General features: G+C 46.9%; 1 protein-coding gene across 1 annotated transcript in view; it reads right to left on the bottom strand.

Annotated features, from left to right (window-relative positions):
- ROS1 (ROS proto-oncogene 1, receptor tyrosine kinase) overlaps positions 1-22,186 on the bottom strand; it is a 480,047-nt gene that overhangs the window by 556 nt on the left and 457,305 nt on the right. The gene's annotated exons all lie outside the window — the stretch shown is intronic.

Here is a 22,186-nt window from a genome sequence, read left to right as displayed (position 1 = left end):
GTATACAATATTTTACAGTCATATCTAAAGCTGTTCAAAAAGGAATCAGGCAATAGGGATTTCATTGTGATCAAAAAACAATAAAGAATATTTACTGAATACAACCACCGTATCTAATACATGAACTTTATTTTACCTGGAATGTTCATGCACATACTGTATTGTACAAAAAAAAAATAACATTTTTAAAATGCTCATTAATACTTATTTTCCATAGTAAATTGTAAAAATTATTTCTGTGTATCAGTATATCTTTAGAATTTCTGATCTTGATGGATTTCCATATGGCCACCAATTCAACATTCATTCATCATATGCACATTATGTTAAAAAAAATCAAGAGTTGAAACCATAGTGTCAATCCATAAATACTAACAATAGAACAATAAAGACTTATTTACATGAAGAGATACTGTAGATTAAAAGTAAAGTATGGTGCGCATTAGAGATGAGCAAATCAGGCAAAATTCCAATTTACCTGGATTTTCCTTATTCAATTTGCTGCAATGTTATTCTTTGAGCAATGAATGTTCCTTGTTATGTTCTGTGGTCTTCACAAAACCCCAAGACATAATAGGAGTAAGATTTAGAAAATAAAAAAAAAATACACTCATCTTACTGTCCACCTCTCTGGCCCTCCACTCTGCACTGTCCGGTCCTTTGGGCATCTTCTTATCACTGCCACAATGCACTGAATCTCTGGGCCTTTTCACACTAGGCCAGGACTTCCATACCTGATGAGACCTGTGATGTTTGCATAAGGTCATGACCTGCAGTACCACTGGCTGACTGTAAGTGGTGTGTCTTTCATCATTCACCTACAGCCAATAGGAAGACACCACACCCTTCTAATTCCTCCTCCTATCTGCTGGTCACTGCCAGAGATAGTTTTGTATCCCTGCTGTCTGGTTCCTGCTTTGTTCTGAATAGCGATCCCTGTGGTTTGACTTCTGCTTGTTCTCTGACTACCCTTCTGCCTGCTGTGTTTGTACCTTGCTGCCAGATCCGGATTTGACCTCTGCCTGATTTTCTGACTACGTCCTTGTCTGCCATTTTTGTCCCTGTTCTGCATCTCCTGGTTTGACTCTGCCTGACTACTACTCTCCTCTGGACTCAGACTTCTACAGGTGGTGATCTCCGGGGCCCTGCAGTAATTCCAAATCCCTGTATAGGAGTTAAAGGGTTTCGGGGTTCTCTGTGTCCTGCTTTGTGAGCAGCTCTCCTCTAGCCTGTCCGTGACAACCAGTCTGAGTCTGTAGTTCCAGGCAGGCATTACACCTTCCCCTTGCTGATATTTCCTGCTGGTGATATTTTCATTTGTATGTTTTATGCCAGTTAGTGAAAGACCAGCTACAGTCATATGAAAAAGTTTGGGCACCCTATTAATGTTAACCTTTTTACTTTATAACAATTTGGATTTTTGCAACAGCTATTTCAGTTTCATATATCTAATAACTGATGGACTCACTAATATTTCTGGATTGAAATGAGGTTTATTGTACTAGCAGAAAATGTGCAATCATCATTTAAACAAAATTTGACCGGTGCAAAAGTATGGGCAGCTCAACATAAAAGTGACATTAATATTTTGTAGATCCTCCTTTTGCAAAAATAACAGCCTCTAGTCACTTCCTGTAGCTTTTAATGAGTACCTGGATCCTGGATGAAGGTATATTTGACCATTCCTGTTTACAAAACAATTCCAGTTCAGTTAAGTTTGATGGTTGCCGAGCATGGACAGCACTCTTCAAATCATCCCACAGATGTTCAATGATATTCAGGTCTGGGGACTGGGATGGCCATTCCAGAACATTGTAATTGTTCCCCTGCATTAATGCCTGAGTAGATTTGGAGCGGTGTTTTGGATCCTTGTCTTGCTGAAATATCCATCCCCTGCATAACTTCAACTACGTCACTGATTCTTGCACATTATTGTCAAGAATCTGCTGATACTGAGTTGAATCCATGCGACCCTCAACTTTAACAGGATTCCCGGTGCCGGTATTGGCCACACAGCCCCGAAGCATGATGGAACCGCCACCAAATTTTACGGTGGGTAGCAAGTGCTTTTCTTGGAATGCCGTGGTTTTTTGCCTCCATGCATAACGCCTTTTTGTATGACCAAACAACTTAATCTTTGTTTCATCAGTCCACAGGACCTTCTTCCAACTTGTAACTGGCTTGTCCAAATGTGCTTTTGCATACCTCAGGCGACTCTGTTTGTGACGTGCTTGCAGAAACGGCTTCTTTCGCATCACTCTCCCATACAGCTTCTCTGTGTGCAAAGTGCGCTGTATTGTTGATCGATGCACATTGACACCATCTGCAGCAAGATGATGCTGCAGGTCTTTGGAGGTGGTCTGTGGATTGTCCTTCACTGTTCTCACCATTCTTCTTCTCTGTCTTTCTGATATTTTTCTTGGCCTGCCACTTCTGGGCTTAACAAGAACTGTACCTGTGTTCTTCCATTTCCTTACTATGTTCCTCTCACTGGAAACTGACAGTTTAAATCTCTAAGACAATTTTTTGTATCCTTCCCCTGAACAACTATGTTGATTAATCTTTGTTTTCAGATCATTTGAGTGTTGTTTTGAGGAGCCCATGATGCCACTCTTCATAGGAGATTCAAATAGGAGAACAACTTGCAAGTGGTCACCTTAAATACCTTTTCTCATGATTGGATACACCTGCCTATGAAGTTCAAAGCTCAATGAGGTTACAAAACCAATTTAGTGATTTAGTAAGTCAGTAAAAAGTAGTTAGGAGTGTTCAAATCAAGAAATTGATAAGGGTGCCCATACTTTTGCACCGGTCAAATTTTGTTTAAATGCGGATTGCACATTTTCTGTTAGTACAGTAAACCTCATTTCAATCCAGAAATATTACTCAGTCCATCAGTTATTAGATATATGAAACTGAAATAGCTGTTGCAAAAACCCAAATTGTTATAAAGAAAAATGTTTAACATTAATAGGGGTGCCCAAACTTTTTCATATGACTGCAAGAGTCTATCTCTTGGCTGTTTATGCTTTCTACCCGCACTTATCTTTTGTTTCTTAGTAGGAAGTAGACAGCAAGCTCTCTTGCAGTATTTAACATTTTCATTTCTTTTGTATTTTGTGGCTTGTTACTTAAGGCCCCGTCACACACAGAGATAACTCTTTGGCAGATCTGTGGTTGCAGTGAAATCATGGACATATTGTTCCATTTGTACACAGCCACAAACCTGGCACTGATTGTCCATAATTTCACTGCAACCACAGATCTGCCGCAGATTTATCTCTGTGTGTTAGGGTATGTGCGCACGTTGCTTTTTACCTGCTTTTTACCTGCTTTTTTGCTGCTTTTTCTTCTGCGCTGTTTAATGCCAAAATGGATGTGTTCTTCTATTCAAGCAAAGTCTATGGGAATTTGGGTTTCTTGTTCACACTATGTTGTTCAAAATGCTGCCTTTTTGTGGCAGAACTTTGGTCAAAAACTCAGCTTTTCAAAGAAGCAACATGTCAATTGTTTTTGCCATTTGGGTTTTGCACTGCAAAGCTGAGTTTTTGATCAAAGTTCTGCCACAAAAAGGCAGCATTTTGAACAACATAGTGTGAACAAGAAACCCAAATTCCCATAGACTTTGCTTGAATAGAAGAACACATCCATTTTGGCATTAAACAGCGCAGAAGAAAAAGCAGCAAAAAAGCAGGTAAAAAGCAGGTAAAAAGCAGGTAAAAAGCAACGTGCGCACATACCCTTACAGGGCCTTTACTCTGGGATCTCTTTCTATCTCAGCACTGTAGGTATTTTGCACTCTGCTCTGCCCTTTGGTTCCTTAGGAGGAATGTGAAGCACTCGACGGTCTTCAGGCAGTATAAATCCAAGATGCCAACATGTAGTCTGAGGTTATAGACATTCTAGTCCACACAGAAACCACTAAGGACTGTGGGGCCTGAATCTTTAGTCTGCACAGAAACTGGCTGTGTCAGTTGCAGTACAGGATTTTCAGAGTTTTACCAATTCATCCCAAATGAGTTTACTATACAATCATAACATTAGGTTGTCTACAGCAATCTTATCGCCAGTTGCTAATACGAATATCTGCCCATTATCTGTCTTAGGCCCTGTGCGCACTAGTAGTGATGAGCGAGCATGCTTGTAACTACTCGGTACTCGCACGAGTATCGCTGTACTCGGGCTGCTCGGCGGGGACCGAGTAATCTCGCGATACTCGTGCTGTACTCGTGGTCTTCATTTCTGCATGTTGGCGCTCTTTTGAGAGCCAGCCCTCATGCAGGGATTGGCTGGCAGACCACTGCAATGCCACAGCCCTGTTAGTTGTGGAATTGCAGTGATTGGCCGGCCTGCACAGCGTGACCGAGCCTTTATATCGGCCGGCGCGCTGTGCTCTGCTCACAGTTATCCAGACAGTCAGTGCAGGGAGAGTGTCGCTGATTCAGGGAAAGCTTTGCGGCCCTTTATAGTTAGTTCCGGAGCAGCGCTGCAAACAGTGTGACCAGAAGTCCTTCTCAGGACTATTCTAGTTGTATACAGGCAGGCAGGGTATAGCCAGGTCGGAGTACAGTAGCAGAGTCCTTCTCAGGACTATTGTTGCTATATACAGGCAGGGTATAGCCAGGTCGGAATACAGGCTATTGACCAGAAGAGTCCTTGTCAGGACTATTGTAGCAGTATACAGGCAGGCAGGCAGGCAGGGTAGTGGTGACCGTATACCAGCCTTCATCATATCTGGGGCTGGTGTACACAGTGTAAAACAGTCCAGATAGTGTCAGACTTCTCAGTAATTGTCGCTCCTAAAAACCAGTTAGGTTCTTTTTGCGTCCGTGCTTGCATTTAAAAACAGCACGTGTGTGGCAGTCGGTGGCAGCGTACAGGTGCGCGTTTTGCACAAACTATTATATAACGCACAAGTCTAGTGTATAATACACGTCAGTCAGCAGTGGCTGATAGTGTCAGACTTCTCAGTAATTGTCGCTCCTAAAAACCAGTTAGGTTCTTTTTGCGTCCGTGCTTGCATTTAAAAACAGCACGTGTGTGGCAGTCGGTGGCAGGGTACAGGTGCGCGTTTTGCACAAACTATTATATAACGCACAAGTCTAGTGTATAATACACGTCAGTCAGCAGTGTCTGATAGTGTCAGACTTCTCAGTAATTGTCGCTCCTAAAAACCAGTTAGGTTCTTATTGCGTCCGTGCTTGCATTTAAAAACAGCACGTGTGTGGCAGTCGGTGGCAGGGTACAGGTGCGCGTTTTGCACAAACTATTATATAACACACAAGTCTAGTGTATAATACACGTCAGTCAGCAGTGTCTGATAGTGTCAGACTTCTCAGTAATTGTCGCTCCTAAAAACCAGTTAGGTTCTTATTGCGTCCGTGCTTGCATTTAAAAACAGCACGTGTGTGGCAGTCGGTGGCAGGGTACAGGTGCGCGTTTTGCACAAACTATTATATAACGCACAAGTCTAGTGTATAATACACGTCAGTCAGCAGTGTCTGATAGTGTCAGACTTCTCAGTAATTGTCGCTCCTAAAAACCAGTTAGGTTCTTATTGCGTCCGTGCTTGCATTTAAAAACAGCACGTGTGTGGCAGTCGGTGGCAGGGTACAGGTGCGCGTTTTGCACAAACTATTATATAACGCACAAGTCTAGTGTATAATACACGTCAGTCAGCAGTATCTGATAGTGTCAGACTTCTCAGTAATTGTCGCTCCTAAAAACCAGTTAGGTTCTTATTGCGTCCGTGCTTGCATTTAAAAACAGCACGTGTGTGGCAGTCGGTGGCAGGGTACAGGTGCGCGTTTTGCACAAACTATTATATAACGCACAAGTCTAGTGTATAATACACGTCAGTCAGCAGTGTCTGATAGTGTCAGACTTCTCAGTAATTGTCGCTCCTAAAAACCAGTTAGGTTCTTATTGCGTCCGTGCTTGCATTTAAAAACAGCACGTGTGTGGCAGTCGGTGGCAGGGTACAGGTGCGCGTTTTGCACAAACTATTATATAACGCACAAGTCTAGTGTATAATACACATCAGTCAGCAGTGTCTGATAGTGTCAGACTTCTCAGTAATTGTCGCTCCTAAAAACCAGTTAGGTTCTTATTGCGTCCGTGCTTGCATTTAAAAACAGCACGTGTGTGGCAGTCGGTGGCAGGGTACAGGTGCGCGTTTTGCACAAACTATTATATAACGCACAAGTCTAGTGTATAATACACGTCAGTCAGCAGTGTCTGATAGTGTCAGACTTCTCAGTAATTGTCGCTCCTAAAAACCAGTTAGGTTCTTATTGCGTCTGTGCTTGCATTTAAAAACAGCACGTGTGTGGCAGTCGGTGGCAGGGTACAGGTGCGCGTTTTGCACAAACTATTATATAACGCACAAGTCTAGTGTATAATACACGTCAGTCAGCAGTGTCTGATAGTGTCAGACTTCTCAGTAATTGTCGCTCCTAAAAACCAGTTAGGTTCTTATTGCGTCCGTGCTTGCATTTAAAAACAGCATGTGTGTGGCAGTCGGTGGCAGCGTCAGGCTCCATATTGTCCCTGGATAGAGACGTGCATGATGGCCTGTAAACATGAAGTGCCCATTGTAAGGAAGTGGGTCTATTGTAGTATAGCCCTTAGGCAGGGCAGCCAAAAATTGGGAGGCTCCACATTGTCCCTGGATAGAGACGTGCATGATGGCCTGTAAACATGAAGTGCCCATTGTAAGGAAGTGGGTCTATTGTAGTATAGCCCTTAGGCAGGGCAGCCAAAAATTGGGAGGCTCCACATTGTCCCTGGATAGAGATGTGCATGAGGGCCTCAAAACATTGTTCCCATTGCAAAGGAGCGGGTCTCCTGTCGTTGTAATGCCCATTCAGAAAGAATGGGTGAAAAAATTTACCACTGGGGGTATACCTGAAACAACGGCTTAACTATTGTAACGGTCACCATGATGGCGCATGAGGAGAAGGAGGAGCAGTCCAGCGATTAGCCAAAGTCCAGAAGTGTGTTACCATGGGTGAGTGGAGGTACATGGCAAATTCCCGTTACAAACTTTAAATTCCGCTGTAATTTGCTGTTGGTGTGTGTGGTGAAGTCTGGCCAAATCCAACCCTTGTTCATCTTGATCAGAGTCAGCCTGTCAGCATTTACAGTTGACAGGCGGGTGCGTTTATCTGTAATGATTCCACCTGCGGCACTAAAAACACGCTCTGACAAAACGCTAGCGGCAGGGCAGGCCAGGACTTCCAAGGCGTAGAGAGCCAATTCATGCCACGTGTCCAGCTTGGATACACATTAATTGTAAGGCACAGAGGAATGTCGGAGTACAGTTGTTTGATCTGCAAGGTACTCCTTGAGCATCTGGGCAAACTTAGGATTTCTTGTGGCACTACCCCTCACCTCAGGGGCTGTGGTATGTGAGGGGCTGAGAAAACTGTCCCACATCTTAAAGACTGTTCCCCTACCTCTGGCGGATTGGACTTGTGCCCCTCTCGGCTGTACGCCTTGGTTGTCCACTGATTCCTGACCTATGCCGCTAGCGTTTTGTGAGTGGAATGCTTTGCCTACTTCCGTGACTATGGCCTTCTGGAACTGCTGCATTTTGCCTGACCTCTCCGCCTCGGGAATAAGAGACATAAAGTTCTCCTTTTAGCGTGGGTCTAACAGTGTTACCAACCAGTAATGATTGTCGGCCAAGATGTTCTTAACGCGAGGGTCACGAGACAGGCAGCTTACCATAAAGTCAGCCATGTGTGCCAGACTCTTAACAGCCATCACTTCAGTATCCTGACCAACACGATGACTGAACATGCTGTCCTCCTCCTCCTCCTCCTCATCATCTACCCTGTCCTCTGGCCAGCCACGCTGAACCGAGGATATGACTGCATGTCATATCCTCAATTTGGCCAGAGAGTTGCTCTATGTCTTCATCCTCCTCCTCGTCATAGTCCTCCACTGCACGTTGTGATGAGACGAGGCTGGGCTGTGTGTTATCATCACCCACACCCACTACTGTTTCTTGCTCAAACTCATCGCGCTCCGCCTGCAATGCATCATGGTTGTTTTTTGAGCAGAGACCATTTTAGAAGGCAGAGAAGCGGTATGGTGACGCTAATAATGTCGTCATCGCCGCTCACCATCTTGGTGGAGTCCTCAAAGTTTTGGCGGATGGTGCATAGGTCGGACATCCATCTCCACTCCTCAGGTGTTATGTGTGGAGTTTGACCCATTTCCCGACGGCTTAGGTGATGCAGGTACTCAACAACTGCCCTCTTCTGCTCACATATCCTGACCAACTTGTGCAGAGTTGAATTCCAACGCGTGGGGACATCACACACCAGTCTGTGTGCCGGAAGATGCAAACGGCGTCTTAAGCCGGCAAGGCCGGCTGAAGCAGTAGGTGACTTTCGAAAATGTGCAGACAGGCGGCGAACTTTTACCAGCAGATCAGACAGCTCTGAGTATGACTTTAGAAACCGCTGAACCACGAGGTTGAGCACATGGGCCACGCATGGAACATGTGTCAGCTGGCCTCGCCTCAAAGCCGCCACCAGGTTCCGGCCATTGTCACACATGACCTTTCCTGGCTTTAGGTTCAGAGTTGTGAGCCAGTGATCTGCCTGCTGTTTCAGAGCTGTCCACACCTCTTCTGCATTGTGGGGTTTGTCACCTATGCAGATTAGCTTCAGCACTGCCTGTTGCCGCTTCGCCGAGGCAGTGCTGCAGTGCTTCTGTGTCGCCCTGGACAAGCCAGGGGCCACAGAGCACAACACTTAAACACCCCACACTCCCTGCAGGCATATCATAGTCAAAACACAAAATCCTTGTTGCCTTCCCCAGGGGCTGTTGTCCACACCAGGGTGTGGAGCCAGGCGGTTGGTCTCCACCCACCGAGGAGGAGGGAAAACACAGGCAGTGAGAGTTAAGCTAAGGAAGTGGAAGGAGGAAAGTAGTAGAGAGGAGAAAAGTGACAGCAAAGAGCCTGAAGTTGGTCCGGGTGTGTGGCCCGGACAGGACAGCAAGGTTGGCAGGATGTGGTGACCGTCTGCAGTGGAGGCCGATTGGAGTCTGCCGTAAGGACCGTGGACGGGTGGTGACCCGGCCGTACCGGACCGGTATACAAAGAGAAGCCAGCACCATTGGCAGAGGACTTTCGGATCCCGGCAAGGCTTGGTGTCGCCGTGAATTTGCCAAATCCGTTAGTGAAGGGAACCTCAGGGTTTCCAAACAGCCAAGTCCAGATAGAAGGCAACCGTACAACCGTGAAGGGGAGACACCGCCACCGCCAAGGGCAACCGTCTCCCAGGGCCAGCGCCTGTGGGAAAAAGGGGCTCCTCCGGCCCATATCCAGGTCGGGGAGCGGGTTACCGTTGGGAAACCATCACTACCAACACTTAACTTAGGTGCAGGGAGAGACAGTCATCACTAACCTGCAGGGAGGAACAACCGCAGCCGTCCGAGTGACCCGTCCATCCAGCCACTTGTTTTACCGTGAACTGTGTCATCATCATTGGGCTGAGTGAGTACCTCCGTGCCGTGCGGCACAGCGCTGCCCCTGGGACCCTGCACCTCATCAGGCCCCGCAACCCGCCTGTCATCCATCTCTACCCCATCACCAGGCCCCGGGACAACCAACCCCCCTACCCACGGAGGGGAGAAATAACAACAAAGCTGCTCCCTGTCACAGGCTCCCGGGATCCCCGTCCAGAGCAGCGGTCGTGTCCACACAATCACCACAACCGTGGGTGGCGTCACGGACAATATCCCCAAAACCCAAACCACCCCTTTTCACTCACGGGCGAGTAGCGCCGCTCGAGTCCCCGGGATTCGGCCATCGCTCGAGCCAACGAGCAGCAGCAGCCATAGAGCAGCGTCAGCCGGACCCGAGCAGTGGGAGAGCGCACTGTCCCCTCCTCCGCCCGCGACACTTCCAGCTTGGGACTGGTGTGGAGGGTAAAGTGGATGAGGATGCGCAGGAGGAGGAGGAGGCTGAGGAGCATGACATTCCGGAGCTGTAGAGTGTGTGTGAAACCCTGACTGAGGTAGGGCCTGCAAAACTTGGTGTGTGAAGGACGTGTTCCGTCCCTCGCTCAGACTGGGTCCCAGCTTGCACAATATTAACCCAGTGTGACGTCAACGAGATGTAGCGGCCTTGCCCACATGCACTTGTCCACGTGTCTGTGGTTAGGTGGACTTTGGCTGAAACAGCGTTGTTCAGGGCACGTGTGATGTTTTGTGACACGTGGTTATGCAATGCGGGGACGGCACACCGGGAAAAATAGTGGCGGCTGTGGACCGAGTAACGTGGGACAGCTGCCACCATCAGGTCGCGGAATGCTTCTGTCTCAACCAGCCTAAAAGGCAACATTTCCAGCGCAAGCAGTCGCGAAATGTTAGCATTTAGAACTGTGGCATGTGGGGTGTTGGCAGTGTATTTGCGCCTGCGTTCAAAGGTTTGCTGAATGGATAACTGAACGCTGCGCTGGGACAAGGACGTGCTTGATGATGGTGTTCTTTCTGCGTAGGCAACTGCAGGTGCAGGAGTGGAGGAGGCTTTTTCTTAGGCAGCATGGACAGGGGATTGGCTCGCATGCACAACCAGCGAAGACGTAGCAGTGACATCAGCAAGCACTGCTCCTCGACTCTGTTGTACTTCCCACAAAGTCGGGTGCTTGGCTGACATGTGCCTGATCATGCTGGTGGTGGTCAGGCTGCTAGTTTTGGTACCCCTGCTGTGGCTGGCATGGCAGGTGTTGCAAATGGCCTTTTTAGAATCATCTGGAGCCAACTTAAAAAACTGCCAGTGTCAGAGTTCCGGGTTTTCCAGTTTTCTTTTGAAAGAGCTTGCCCTTTGTTAACATGGAGTTTTCTGTTCTGTTGCCCTACTTCCTGTCCATCTGTTTAAAAGCCGCCCCTAAAGCTTAGTCCAGTGCCTGAGTATACTGCTTCCTGTGTGCTCCTGCCCTGCTGCTTTTGGTTCCTGATTGTTATTCGGATACTCTTGGAAAACAACCGACACCGACTCTGGACTTCATCTGGTATCATCTAGCTGTGCCCGGACTCCGTTTGCCGTCTTTGGTCGGCACTTCTGCCCGGTTCCTTCCGTTTAATACCACTCTGGACTCACATCACGTACAGACATTTTTGGACTTACCTATTGCCCTTTTGTGTCCCGGCTGCTGCGCATTTAGGGCTTCTGGGGTGATTGCCAGACAGTCCCTGTATAGGGGTTCGCTCTTGGTGGTCTCCCTGGGGGAGTCCGGTGCGCGGTCCCGGGAATTCCCTTTCGCTCCGTCCCTGGAAGGTATTTCCTGTATTTATGTTCTACTGTGTTTTTGTTCCGTTTATGTACATATTTGCTGGTTGCATATTATAAACGTCTTGCACCAAGAACTCGTCTCTGGTTGTCATTGCCCTAACGCAATCGAAATCCTCAATACATACAATAGTATTACAGCCAGACTCGGGAAGACCTAACATTTGTACAGGCACCTTGTGTCGTGTTGTTCCGGGGAACAGTTGCCTGACGTCTGCCTGGGGCCACCACTCTGCTTCTTACTGCCTGTTGGGATGCTACGCCTCCCTCCCCCTGTGCACTGCTGTCCTCGCTCTGCATATCCTCCTGCCAGGTTGGGTCAGTTACTGGATCATCCACCACGTCGTCTTCCTCTTCCGCACCCTGCTCCTCCTCCTGACTTCCTGACAATTGTGTCTCATCATCGTCCACCCCTTGTTGAGACACGTTGCCAACTTCGTGAGAACGTGGCTGCTCAAATATTTGGGCATCTGTACATACAATCTCGTCATGGCCCACTTCAACAGGAGCTGGCGAGAGGCCAGAATTTGTGAATGGAAACGTGAACGAACAGCTCTTCCGAGTGTCCAAGTGTGGGATCAGTAATGTCCGTGGACGTGTACTCGGCCTGGTGGTAGGAAGGAGGATCAGGTTCTGAAATGTGCGGTGCAGTATCACGGCTACTGACACTTGACCGTGTGGAAGACAGAGTGTTTGTGGTGGTGCCAATCTGACTGGAAGCATTATCCGCTATCCAACTAACAACCTGTTGACACTGGTCTTGGTTCAAGAGCGGTGTACTGCTGCGGTCCCCAAGAATTTGGGACAGGACGTGCGAGCGACTAGATGTGGCCCTTTGTTGTGGCGAAATTAGAGCTTGCACACAACCTCGGTCTCTGCCTGCACCACCATCACGTCCACTTCCTTGTTCGTTGACAACGCCCTTGCGCATTTTGCAATGCTGTGCTGATGTGTATTCACTAGACTTGTGCGTTATATCCAAGTTTTTGCAAAACTCACACAAATGCAGCGGAAAGCTGCCACCAACAGGCACACACGTGCGGTTTTTAAATGCAAGCACGGAGGCACTAAGAACCTAACAGGTCTCTATCCAGGGACAACGTGGAGCCTCCCAATTTTTGGCTGCCCTGCCTAAGGGCTATACTACAATAGACCCACTTCCTTCCAATGGGCACTTCAGGTTTACAGGCCATCATGCACGTCTCTATCCAGGGACAATGTGGAGCCTCCCAATTTTTGGCTGCCCTGCCTAAGGGCTATACTATAATACACCCACTTCCTGACAATGGGCACTTCAGGTTTACAGGCCCTCATGCACGTCTCTATCCAGGGACAACGTGGAGCCTCCCAATTTTTGGCTGCCCTGCCTAAGGGCTATACTATAATACACCCACTTCCTGACAATGGGCACTTCAGGTTTACAGGCCATCATGCACGTCTCTATCCAGGGACAATGTGGAGCCTCCCAATTTTTGGCTGCCCTGCCTAAGGGCTATACTACAATAGACCCACTTCCTTACAATGGGCACTTCAGGTTTACAGGCCCTCATGCACGTCTGTATGCAGGGGCATTGGTGAACCTCACAATTTTGGACTGCCCTGGCAAAGGAAAATACTACAAAGACTCACTTCCTCAAAATGGGCACATTAGACTCAAGAGGCCTTCATGTACGTCTCTTCTCAGGGACATCGGAGTGCCACACAATGTTTTCACGTAAAATCTTTCATGTATTAATCTCAAAAAGTAACATACACCAGCTCTATCTCACTATTGGGTATGTGCCCTTAACATTTCTGCCATGAAAAATCATTTTGGGGTCATTTTGGAAGGTTTTCTGGTGAGTCCGTAAAAATGGCGTGAAACGCGGACAAAATTGTTCACAGCTGTGACTTTTGAGTGATAAATGCTTCAAGGGGTCTTCCCCATGCTGTTGCCATGTCATTTGAGCACTCTTCTGAGACTTTTGTGACATTTTTAGGGTTTCTACATGCTGCCGGGGGGTCATTTCACAAAAATACTCGGGTCTCCCATAGGATAACATTGGGCTCGTTGCTCGGCCCGAGTACACGAGTATCTTGGGAGGCTCGGCCCGAGCTTCGAGCACCCGAGCTTTTTAGTACTCGCTCATCACTACGCACTAGCAAAAAAGGATTTTTCTCAAGGAATTTCTTGTGTCTGAAAGATTAGAGTACTTGCGTTAAAAAAAATGCACCAATGACACTGAAAAACGCATGCGTTTTTACCGCGTTTTTTTGCATTTTTTATGCGTTTTGATGTGTTTTTTCCACAGGTTGGTCCCTGCGGTTTTTTATCATTATCTACGGCAAAAAACACAGGTACCTTCAGAAAAGAAGTGACATGCTCAAGAAATTCTGCAGAAAGAATGTTCTTGAGAAAAAAACGCAGTGTGCGCACAGCTATTTTTTTTTTCCATAGGTTTTGCTGGGGAATGTCTGCAGAAAGGTTACAACCATTTTCTCAAGAAATTTCTGAAGCAAATTAGGTGCATAATTATCAGCCTTTTTGGCCCATATGAGAAGAGTAAGGGCTAAGCCACACGGCGAGAAAAACGGTGCGAGTGGAGTGCGATAAAACATCGCATTCCCCTCGGACCAATTCTAGCCTGTGTGTCAGCACACATGGGCGATTATTTTCTCAGCCCTAATCAGACTGAGAAAACAATCGCAGCATGCTGCGATTGTAAGCTGAGTCTCTTTCTCTCGCACCCATTCAAGTGAATGGGGCGAGAGAAAAATCGCACTGCACTCGCGGTACACCGGTGTACTGCTAGTGCAGTGCGAGAATGGCTATAGCCGGCTACGCAGTAGAGAGGGAGAGAAATCCCTCCCTCCCCTCCTGAGTGCCGGCCCGCCCCCCGCAGCTGAGGTCTGCTCGCACGAACGGACCTCAGTTGCAAGGACACAGGCATGACACTCGGCTCTGCTGTACTGCCAGCACGAGCCCAGTCTCATGCAAGTGGATCGCAGTAGTGCCCGTGTGGCCCCAGCCTTATACTATAAAACGACCAATGATAATTGGGAGCCAAGTTGAAGATTTTGGATTGGGGACCACAAGCTTCAAGTTACGCCACTGGTTAAATGTGACAGTGGCAACACTGTGTGGGATCTGGGGTCATAGAAGAATTGGTGGTCATCTAACCATCAATCAGAGAAGGTCATAAAAGTAATAATTTAGGACTTTATAATAAACACTGTTAAATACACATGAATAGAAAAAGAAATCCCAAATCACAAAATATTGAGCTATATAAAGTTGTCCATCTGCCTGAAAACACCTGTCTCCAACAGCAATGTTGACACTAGCCCTTTCAGAAGCCATGCCAGCTGTACTATGCTAGCTATTTATCTGTAAACACTGGATCTCATAGTTTAGTTGCACAATTTACTTACTAGCCACATAGATCACATACCACTCATACCATAACAGCAGGGAATTACAGGCGATAAATTCTATATAATATTTTTCAATTATCAGTGCTCATTGGAAGAGAATAAAGTTCAATTCACACTCTTCTTCTGGGTTCTATTTATTTATATATATTTTATTTTTTTTTAAACTCATGCTGGTTATGGTGGAACCACATCTTGACGATCCTAATGGATCAAATGAACTTGTAGAGACCATCAAGTAATCACCTGGATTCCATTGTCCAACCCAGGAACTGTAGTTAACAGAACGGAAGAATGATGTCAGTGTGAACAGAGTAATGCATAGCAGAACAAACAAAAAATACCCCCTTCCCTAATTCAACATGCCCGCCGTGCCAGGTAATATTTGTAAATCATTTGGTAAAGCAGTGAGCTCAAGTTAAAGTTTAGATGAATTTAGCATATCACCCTATCTATGCAGGCCATACATAAAGACGGGTATTTATTGCAATACCAAGACCATTACAAAACACTGAGATTACACTAAAAACTTAGTATGTGTGCCAATTTTTTAGATTTTCTGGTTTTCTTATCTATAGTTCTTTCTCTCACCCAGAAGTCACAACAGGACTCCCTTAGGCCCTGTGTGCACTGGAAAACGGAATTTTCTTAAGAAAATTCCGCAGGTACTGAAAGATTACCACACCTGCAGAAAAAAAACGCAAAAAACCACACCGAAATCCGCATGCGTTTTGGTGCGGTTTTGGTGCGGTTTTGGTGCAGTTTATCCGCAGGTTGGTACATCTGTTTTAATGCATTCAATGCAATAAAGCACATTGAAGAAATAAAAAAAAAAAAAGGTAATTTTCTTCTGAGATAGATATAGAGATAGGTAGATAATGGATATATAGATAGATAGATAGATAGATAGATAGATAGATAATGGATAGATATATAGTGGGAAAGAAAATCAATTGATAGAGGACAGATCAATCAATAGATAGAGTCCCTGTGAGTACACTGCAGTTCTCACGAGCAGTGATGTGTTCACATTACCGACTGTGAGAAATGACCTGTAATTACCTCTGCAGGCTCCTTACGAGGCTACATTAAGTACAGTGTGTCAGATGTGGCTGCAGCAGTCTGCAAGTGTCGTGGGACCTCGGTGGATTACGCCGGAGCTGTGTGTTGGGAGGGGCTAATAAAAAGGTGAAAGAGGGGGCTTTTTTGCTTTTTTATTTAAAATAAAGGATTTTTCGGTGTGTGTTTATTCACTTTAAGGTCCAGTCACACTAAACAACTTACCAGCGATCCCAACAACGATAGGGATCGCTGGTAAGTTGCTAGGAGGTTGCTGGTGAGATGTCACACTGCGACGCTCCAGCGATCCCACCAGCAACCTGACCTGGCAGGGATCGCTGGAGCGTGGCTACACGAGTTGCTGGTGAGCTCACCAGCAACCAGTGACCAGCCCCCAGCGCCGCGTGGAAGATGCTGCGCTTGGTAACTAAGGTAAATATCGGGTAACCAACCCGATATTTACCTTGGTTACCAGCGCACGCAGCTACACGTGCAGGGAGCAGCGCACACTGCTTAGCGCTGGCTTCCTGCTCTCCTAGTTACAGCACACATCGGGTTAATTAACCCGATGTGTCCTGCAGCTACATGTGCACAGAGCAGGAGCCGGCACTGACAGTGAGAGCGGCGGAGGCTGGTAACAAAGGTAAATATCGGGTAACCAAGGACAGGGCTTCTTGGTTACCCGATGTTTACTGTGGTTACCAGCCTCCGCAGAAGCCGGCTCCTGCTGCCTGCACATATAGTTGTTGCTGTCTCGCTGTCACACACAGCGATGTGTGCTTCACAGCGGGACAGCAACAACTAAAAAATGGCCCAGGACATTCAGCAACAACCAACGACCTCACAGCAGGGGCCAGGTTGTTGCTGGATGTCACACACAGCAACATCGCTAGCAACATCGCTGTTACGTCACAAAAGTTGTTCGTTAGCAGCGATGTTGCTAGCGATGTTGCTAGCGATGTTGCTTAGTGTGACGGGGCCTTTACTTACGGGGTAATCATGAAAGCTGTCTCATAGATACTGTCATGATTAAGCTTGGACTTAAATGGCAGCAATCCGCTGCCATTTAACTCCTTATTACCTGGATTGCCACTGCATCACGGCAATCTGGAAGAGCCGGGTACACTCCGGGACTGTCGCATAATGGATGCGACAGTCCCGGGGCATCTGAGAGCTGATATTCTCAGCTGCGGGAGGGGGGGGTCATTAACCCTGGCCCTCGCCCTCCCCAGCCTGAGAATACCAGGCCGCCGCTGTGTGTTTACCTCAGCTGGACGGTAAAAATACAGCGGAGCCCACGGTTTTTTTTTGTTTTTTTATTTTTATATTTACGTTTGATTTCTATGTGTATTATATATGTCTGTGTCTGTGTGTGAGTGTGATGTGTGTGTTTTCTATATGTCTGGGTCTAATATGTGTATGTTTACTCTCTGCTCCGCTTCCTCTTCCTGTCATAATGACATCACTTGCCAGCAAAACGCAGGCAGTGATGAACCTTATGTCCCGAAAACGCGAAATACCACAGGGAATAACGCAGGAAAACGCAATGAACCGCACAGAATTTGCTGCCTGCGTTATTCCCTGCGAGATTTCACGATTACATTACAGTAAATGGAGTGAAATCCCGCAATGACGTGCGGAAAAGAAGTGACATGCAATTGTTTTTGCTGCGGGAATCCCGCAGCAAAACATGCAGCTGTCAAAATCCGCATAGTGTGCACAGCATTTTTTTTCCCATAGGATTTGCTGGTGAATCACTGCAGAGATGTTATGAACATTTTCTGCAGTGAAACATGCAGCAAATCTGCGGCAAAAACCGGCAAGTGCACACAGGGCCTTACAGACCCTTTTTTTATCATAGGACCCAGGACTGGCATCAGCGCTCGGCACATCTGGGCAAGGTCTGGGGCCCTGGACCACCGGGGGGCACTCACAGTTGGCAGGGACAGTGATATATTCTGCTGCCTTCGGACTAATTTCCGGGGACTGCAGTGTTTGGGACGCACTTTCCTGACTGCTGGCCTTTTAAATTGGCACTTGCATGCAATGTTCACTGCTGAACGATTTGTGCAGCGGCATTAAAGTTCATCTGTGGGTGGAGCTAGCGTACAATGTGCTCCTCTGACCCAGTACTGTACATCCCCCAGAGCTGTATGTTCCCCCACACCAGTGCTGTATAATCCTTCAGAGCTATATGTCCCCTCACCCCAGTGCTGAATACCCCCAGATCTCTATGTCCCCTCCACCCCAGTATTGTATACCCCCAGAGCTGTATGTCTCCTCCACCCCAAATGCTTCAGTGCTATATACCCCCCAGAGCCGTATGTCCTCTCCGCCCCAGTTTTCTATATCCCCAGAGCTGTATGTCCCTTCCACCCCAGTGATGTATACCCCCATAGCTGTATGTCCCCTCTGCCCCAGTGCTGTATACTCCCCAGAGCTGTATTTCCCCTCCACCCTAGTGCTGTATACTCCTCAGAGCTGTACGTCCCTTCCACCCCAGTGCTGTATACCCTCCAAAGCTGTATGTCCTCTCCACCCCAGAGCTGTATGTCGCCACAGAGCTGTATGTTCCCCCAAAGCTGTATCTTCCCTCAACCCAGAGCTGAATGCCCCCTTTAGAGTTGTATGCCCCCCTCTGGAGCTGTAAGTCCCCCCATTGTTGTATGCGCCCCTCCCCAGTAATGTGTTTGCCCCCCAGTAAGGCGTATGTCCCAAGCCTCTCCTGTGATGTATATACAGCAGTGTTAGTGTGCACTGTGTTTGGTCAAGGCTGTTAGTGACAGCTACTGTGGCTCCCCTGAGGCTTCAGTCGCCACACGGTACTGCACCTGACTTAAGGTGCAGTGCTCAACCCAGTCCCAAGGAGGTCGGTGCCGGTTTCACTAACACAACTCATACACACAATCAGGTTCCTCTTCCTTTACTGTGGACCGGGCTAGGTTTACGTCAAAAGGGGTTCCCAGCATGGTTGGGTCTTTAGGACACCACCACACCTGGGATTCCCAATCCACTAGTGGCGGGAACCTGGGATGGGAGGAGCAACCACATGGGGAAGTGAAGAGCCAACACAACAGTTAGAGAGTTCTCCAGCAGGAGAGGAGGCGAGCTGTCGGGGTTCACCAGTGGCTCTGGTGGAGCACAGGAGCTGAGAGGAGAGCTTGATTGCTCCCTCGGGACCGGCACTGACTAGGTGCAAAATCCTAGGGTGGATTATACTTCAAGTTGTCCACGAAAATCTGCAGGTTTGGGGGATTGCATGTCTTTCCAGCCCCCACTGTTTCTGGAGCACAGTGCCACATAGGATCTGGAGTCGTGTTCCAAGGCCGGCCCCATATCGAACCCACAGCAATTGCATAAGGGCAGGGAGTAGAGACACTTTTCAAGAACCTGGGGTCCCCAAGAGCTTCAAGCCATGGGGATCCAGACTAGGCGCAAGAGGAAGGTGCCACATTCCACTTCACCGGTATTGGCATCTAAAGCATCCGGGTTCGCCGGCGCTCATCACAGCGGGTGACCGCCGGTACTTCCCGGGCGCGTGGCATAGACTGTGAGTAAAACACCTGGAACCCGCAGAGACTGTGTCTGCCTGTCATTCCCGGTGCCACCACCACACGCCTCGGTGCCTGCCATCACTGCTCCCCTCATCATCCTCCCCGGGGCACGCTCCATCTATGGGGAGCAGAAACACCTCGGCTGCTACTACCATTCGGACAGCGACAGCAGCGGCAGCTAATTCCCTGGCCTCATACCGCAGGTGGCGTCACAACAACAACCTCGACCATCACCCTGATTCCACCCATCCTCCTTCATGTACACCTCGGGGTCACAAAGCTGGGCAGGGCCACCTGTGAGATCCTCTGATCCTCACTGGCCCGGTAATGAGTACTTTCCCCTGTCCCACTGGGGTGCTACACTACCAATGAGCGTGGCGCAGCCACATACCCGGGTGAAGCTGAATGGGAGACAAGCTAGGGAGGTGAGTGAGGCTGCTGCCAACTTCCCCATATTGAAAATACCTCTAATTATTATTATTTATTATTATTATTATTATTTATTATTATAGCGCCATTTATTCCATGGCGCTTTACAAGTGAAAGAGGGTATACGTACAACAATCATTAACAGTACAAGACAGACTGGTATAGGAGGAGAGAGGACCCTGCCCACGAGGGCTCACAGTCTACAGGGAATGGGTGATGGTACAATAGGTCTGTGTCTGTGTGCGCATGTATGATGTATAGATCTATGTATGTCAGTGTATATGACTGCGTATAGATTTATGTCTATTCGTATGTGTTTTTGTAAATTTGTCTTTAAATATGTGCATGTACCTTTGCCTGTATGTGTATGTATCTGTGTATGTGCATGTCTGCATGTGGATGGGGCCAACTGAGACTTTTGCCCAGGGCCCACAAAAACCTGGAGCCAGCCCTGATAAGACTCCATACCAAGTACTAGAAGTAACATGAAGATTTTTCACCTGATTCATGAACCCTTAACAACCTCCTATGAGCAGAACATAGCAGGTACAATAATTTTGAGCATATATAAACCATTTATACAGTATGTGCATAATTCTCATATGCAATACCTGCAAAAGGAAATATTAACAGAGTGCTAACATAATAAAGGAGCTATCAGCTCTGCTACATCTTAAAGGTATATACACAACAACTTTGGGGTACTACATATTCACACACTTTAAAAAACATGCATGTCCCCAAGCGTCTGCAGTTTCTCACTGTATCTATGACAACCTAAAAAAGATTGACACATAAAATGCAAACATAGAAATATCAGAAGTCTATGAATCTCTGTATAAATGCTGTAACCTGAAACAAATATAGCATCATCCAAAAGTCTTTGGCGGCACAACAATGGAACGTTGCATAGAATGGCAGTCTCTGCAGGATTCTCCCTTGAATCAGCTCTGAAGTCATCTTGTGGATAGTTGACAATGTCTTCTCTTCGGTCAGCTCTGGAGGCATCTTAGATGTCATCTGTCAGGCAAAGCTACAGCTGACTACGATGTACCACCTTGGTTGTCTCTTCATGCTCTGTAGACATCTTGTAGCCTACTACTCCAAGATAACTCCAATGACATAAGGGCTAGTCTTCCACTTCTTCTTTAGCCAGATTCAAGCTCCAACAGTCAGGGATTTTGCTTTGGCATACGAGTTGTCTTGTCTCTGGTGTATGACTTTCATACGTTCTTCCAAAATGACATTGGCTTCTTCTATTTGTGGTTGATGCCATCTGACCCAATCAGTGTGTGATAGAGTATTATCTGTCTTTGGAATGCACACTTCCAAGGCAACATGAGCTGGTAGTCTTCCTTGTCGACCAAACATCAGATAGTAAGAAGAATACCCAATAGAACAATTGACATTGTTATTGTAGACATAGACCAACTTTGGCATTAGATTTCACGAATCAGTTCTCTGCTGCACAGGTATAGTATGCAGCAGGTCAATTAGAGTCTGATTCATCCATTACACTGAGGATGATATGCAGTTGTCCATACTTTCTTACAACCATAGAGGGTACACAGTCCTTGGAACAATTTGGATTCAAATGCAGCACCTCTATCAGTTAGAATACTTTTTGGATATCCATAAGGTTGTACAAAAGTCTTCCAGAAGATATTTCAAAGCAGCAGAGGAGAAGGGGTTAACACCGTGCATTCGCAAGAAAAGATATAATATTGTTGATTAACTAATAATTATTTTATAGGCTTGAGGTATGGAACCTCTTCCTCAGGACCAAAACATCAACAATACATACAATGATGTTTCTGGCGAATGCGCAGCGTTAACCCCTTCTCCTCTCCTGCTTTGAACACTCGTCCACGTGGGGCTGTGGCAGTCGCCATTATCTGTATGCTATCTGTGGTGGTTGTGACCCTCACAACCATATTAGGTGAGTGTATATTATTACACATTGCCCTTTTATTTATCTGGTAAAACCCTATCAGCGCTTCTGTTTTCTAGTCTTACCATTCCAGACGATTTTAGCTGTTGTTTTCATGGTAAGATCTTTGACTGGCACTGCCACAGCAAATTTGGTATAGTGATTAAGGTTAGTCAGGGCTTGGGAGCCTCCAGCTGCACTAGGCTGTACCTTCACATGGTCCAATGCAACCAACTCCAAAGACTTAAAAAGTTCTACTTGCATAATAAGTATTAAAGAAGTCAAAGAGAAACGCAAGCATTTTTTCAAAAGACCCTAACGGGAGGGCTGGAAAATCGTTGAAATGGAATGGGAACAGCATGGAGAAGTATAATATTAATAAATCATTTTAAAAAAATGATGCGGGATCCCTTCATTTTTGATAACCAGCAAAAGAAAAGCAGACAGCTATGGGCCAATATGATCAAGCTGTAAAGGTTCATGGTTATTTGGCCC

Source organism: Anomaloglossus baeobatrachus, chromosome 3 (assembly GCF_048569485.1).
Source record: "Anomaloglossus baeobatrachus isolate aAnoBae1 chromosome 3, aAnoBae1.hap1, whole genome shotgun sequence".
Classification (NCBI taxonomy): domain Eukaryota; kingdom Metazoa; phylum Chordata; class Amphibia; order Anura; family Aromobatidae; genus Anomaloglossus; species Anomaloglossus baeobatrachus.
The sequence above is the reverse complement of the archived record's forward strand: the minus strand, read 5'-3'. Positions and strand labels throughout refer to the sequence as shown.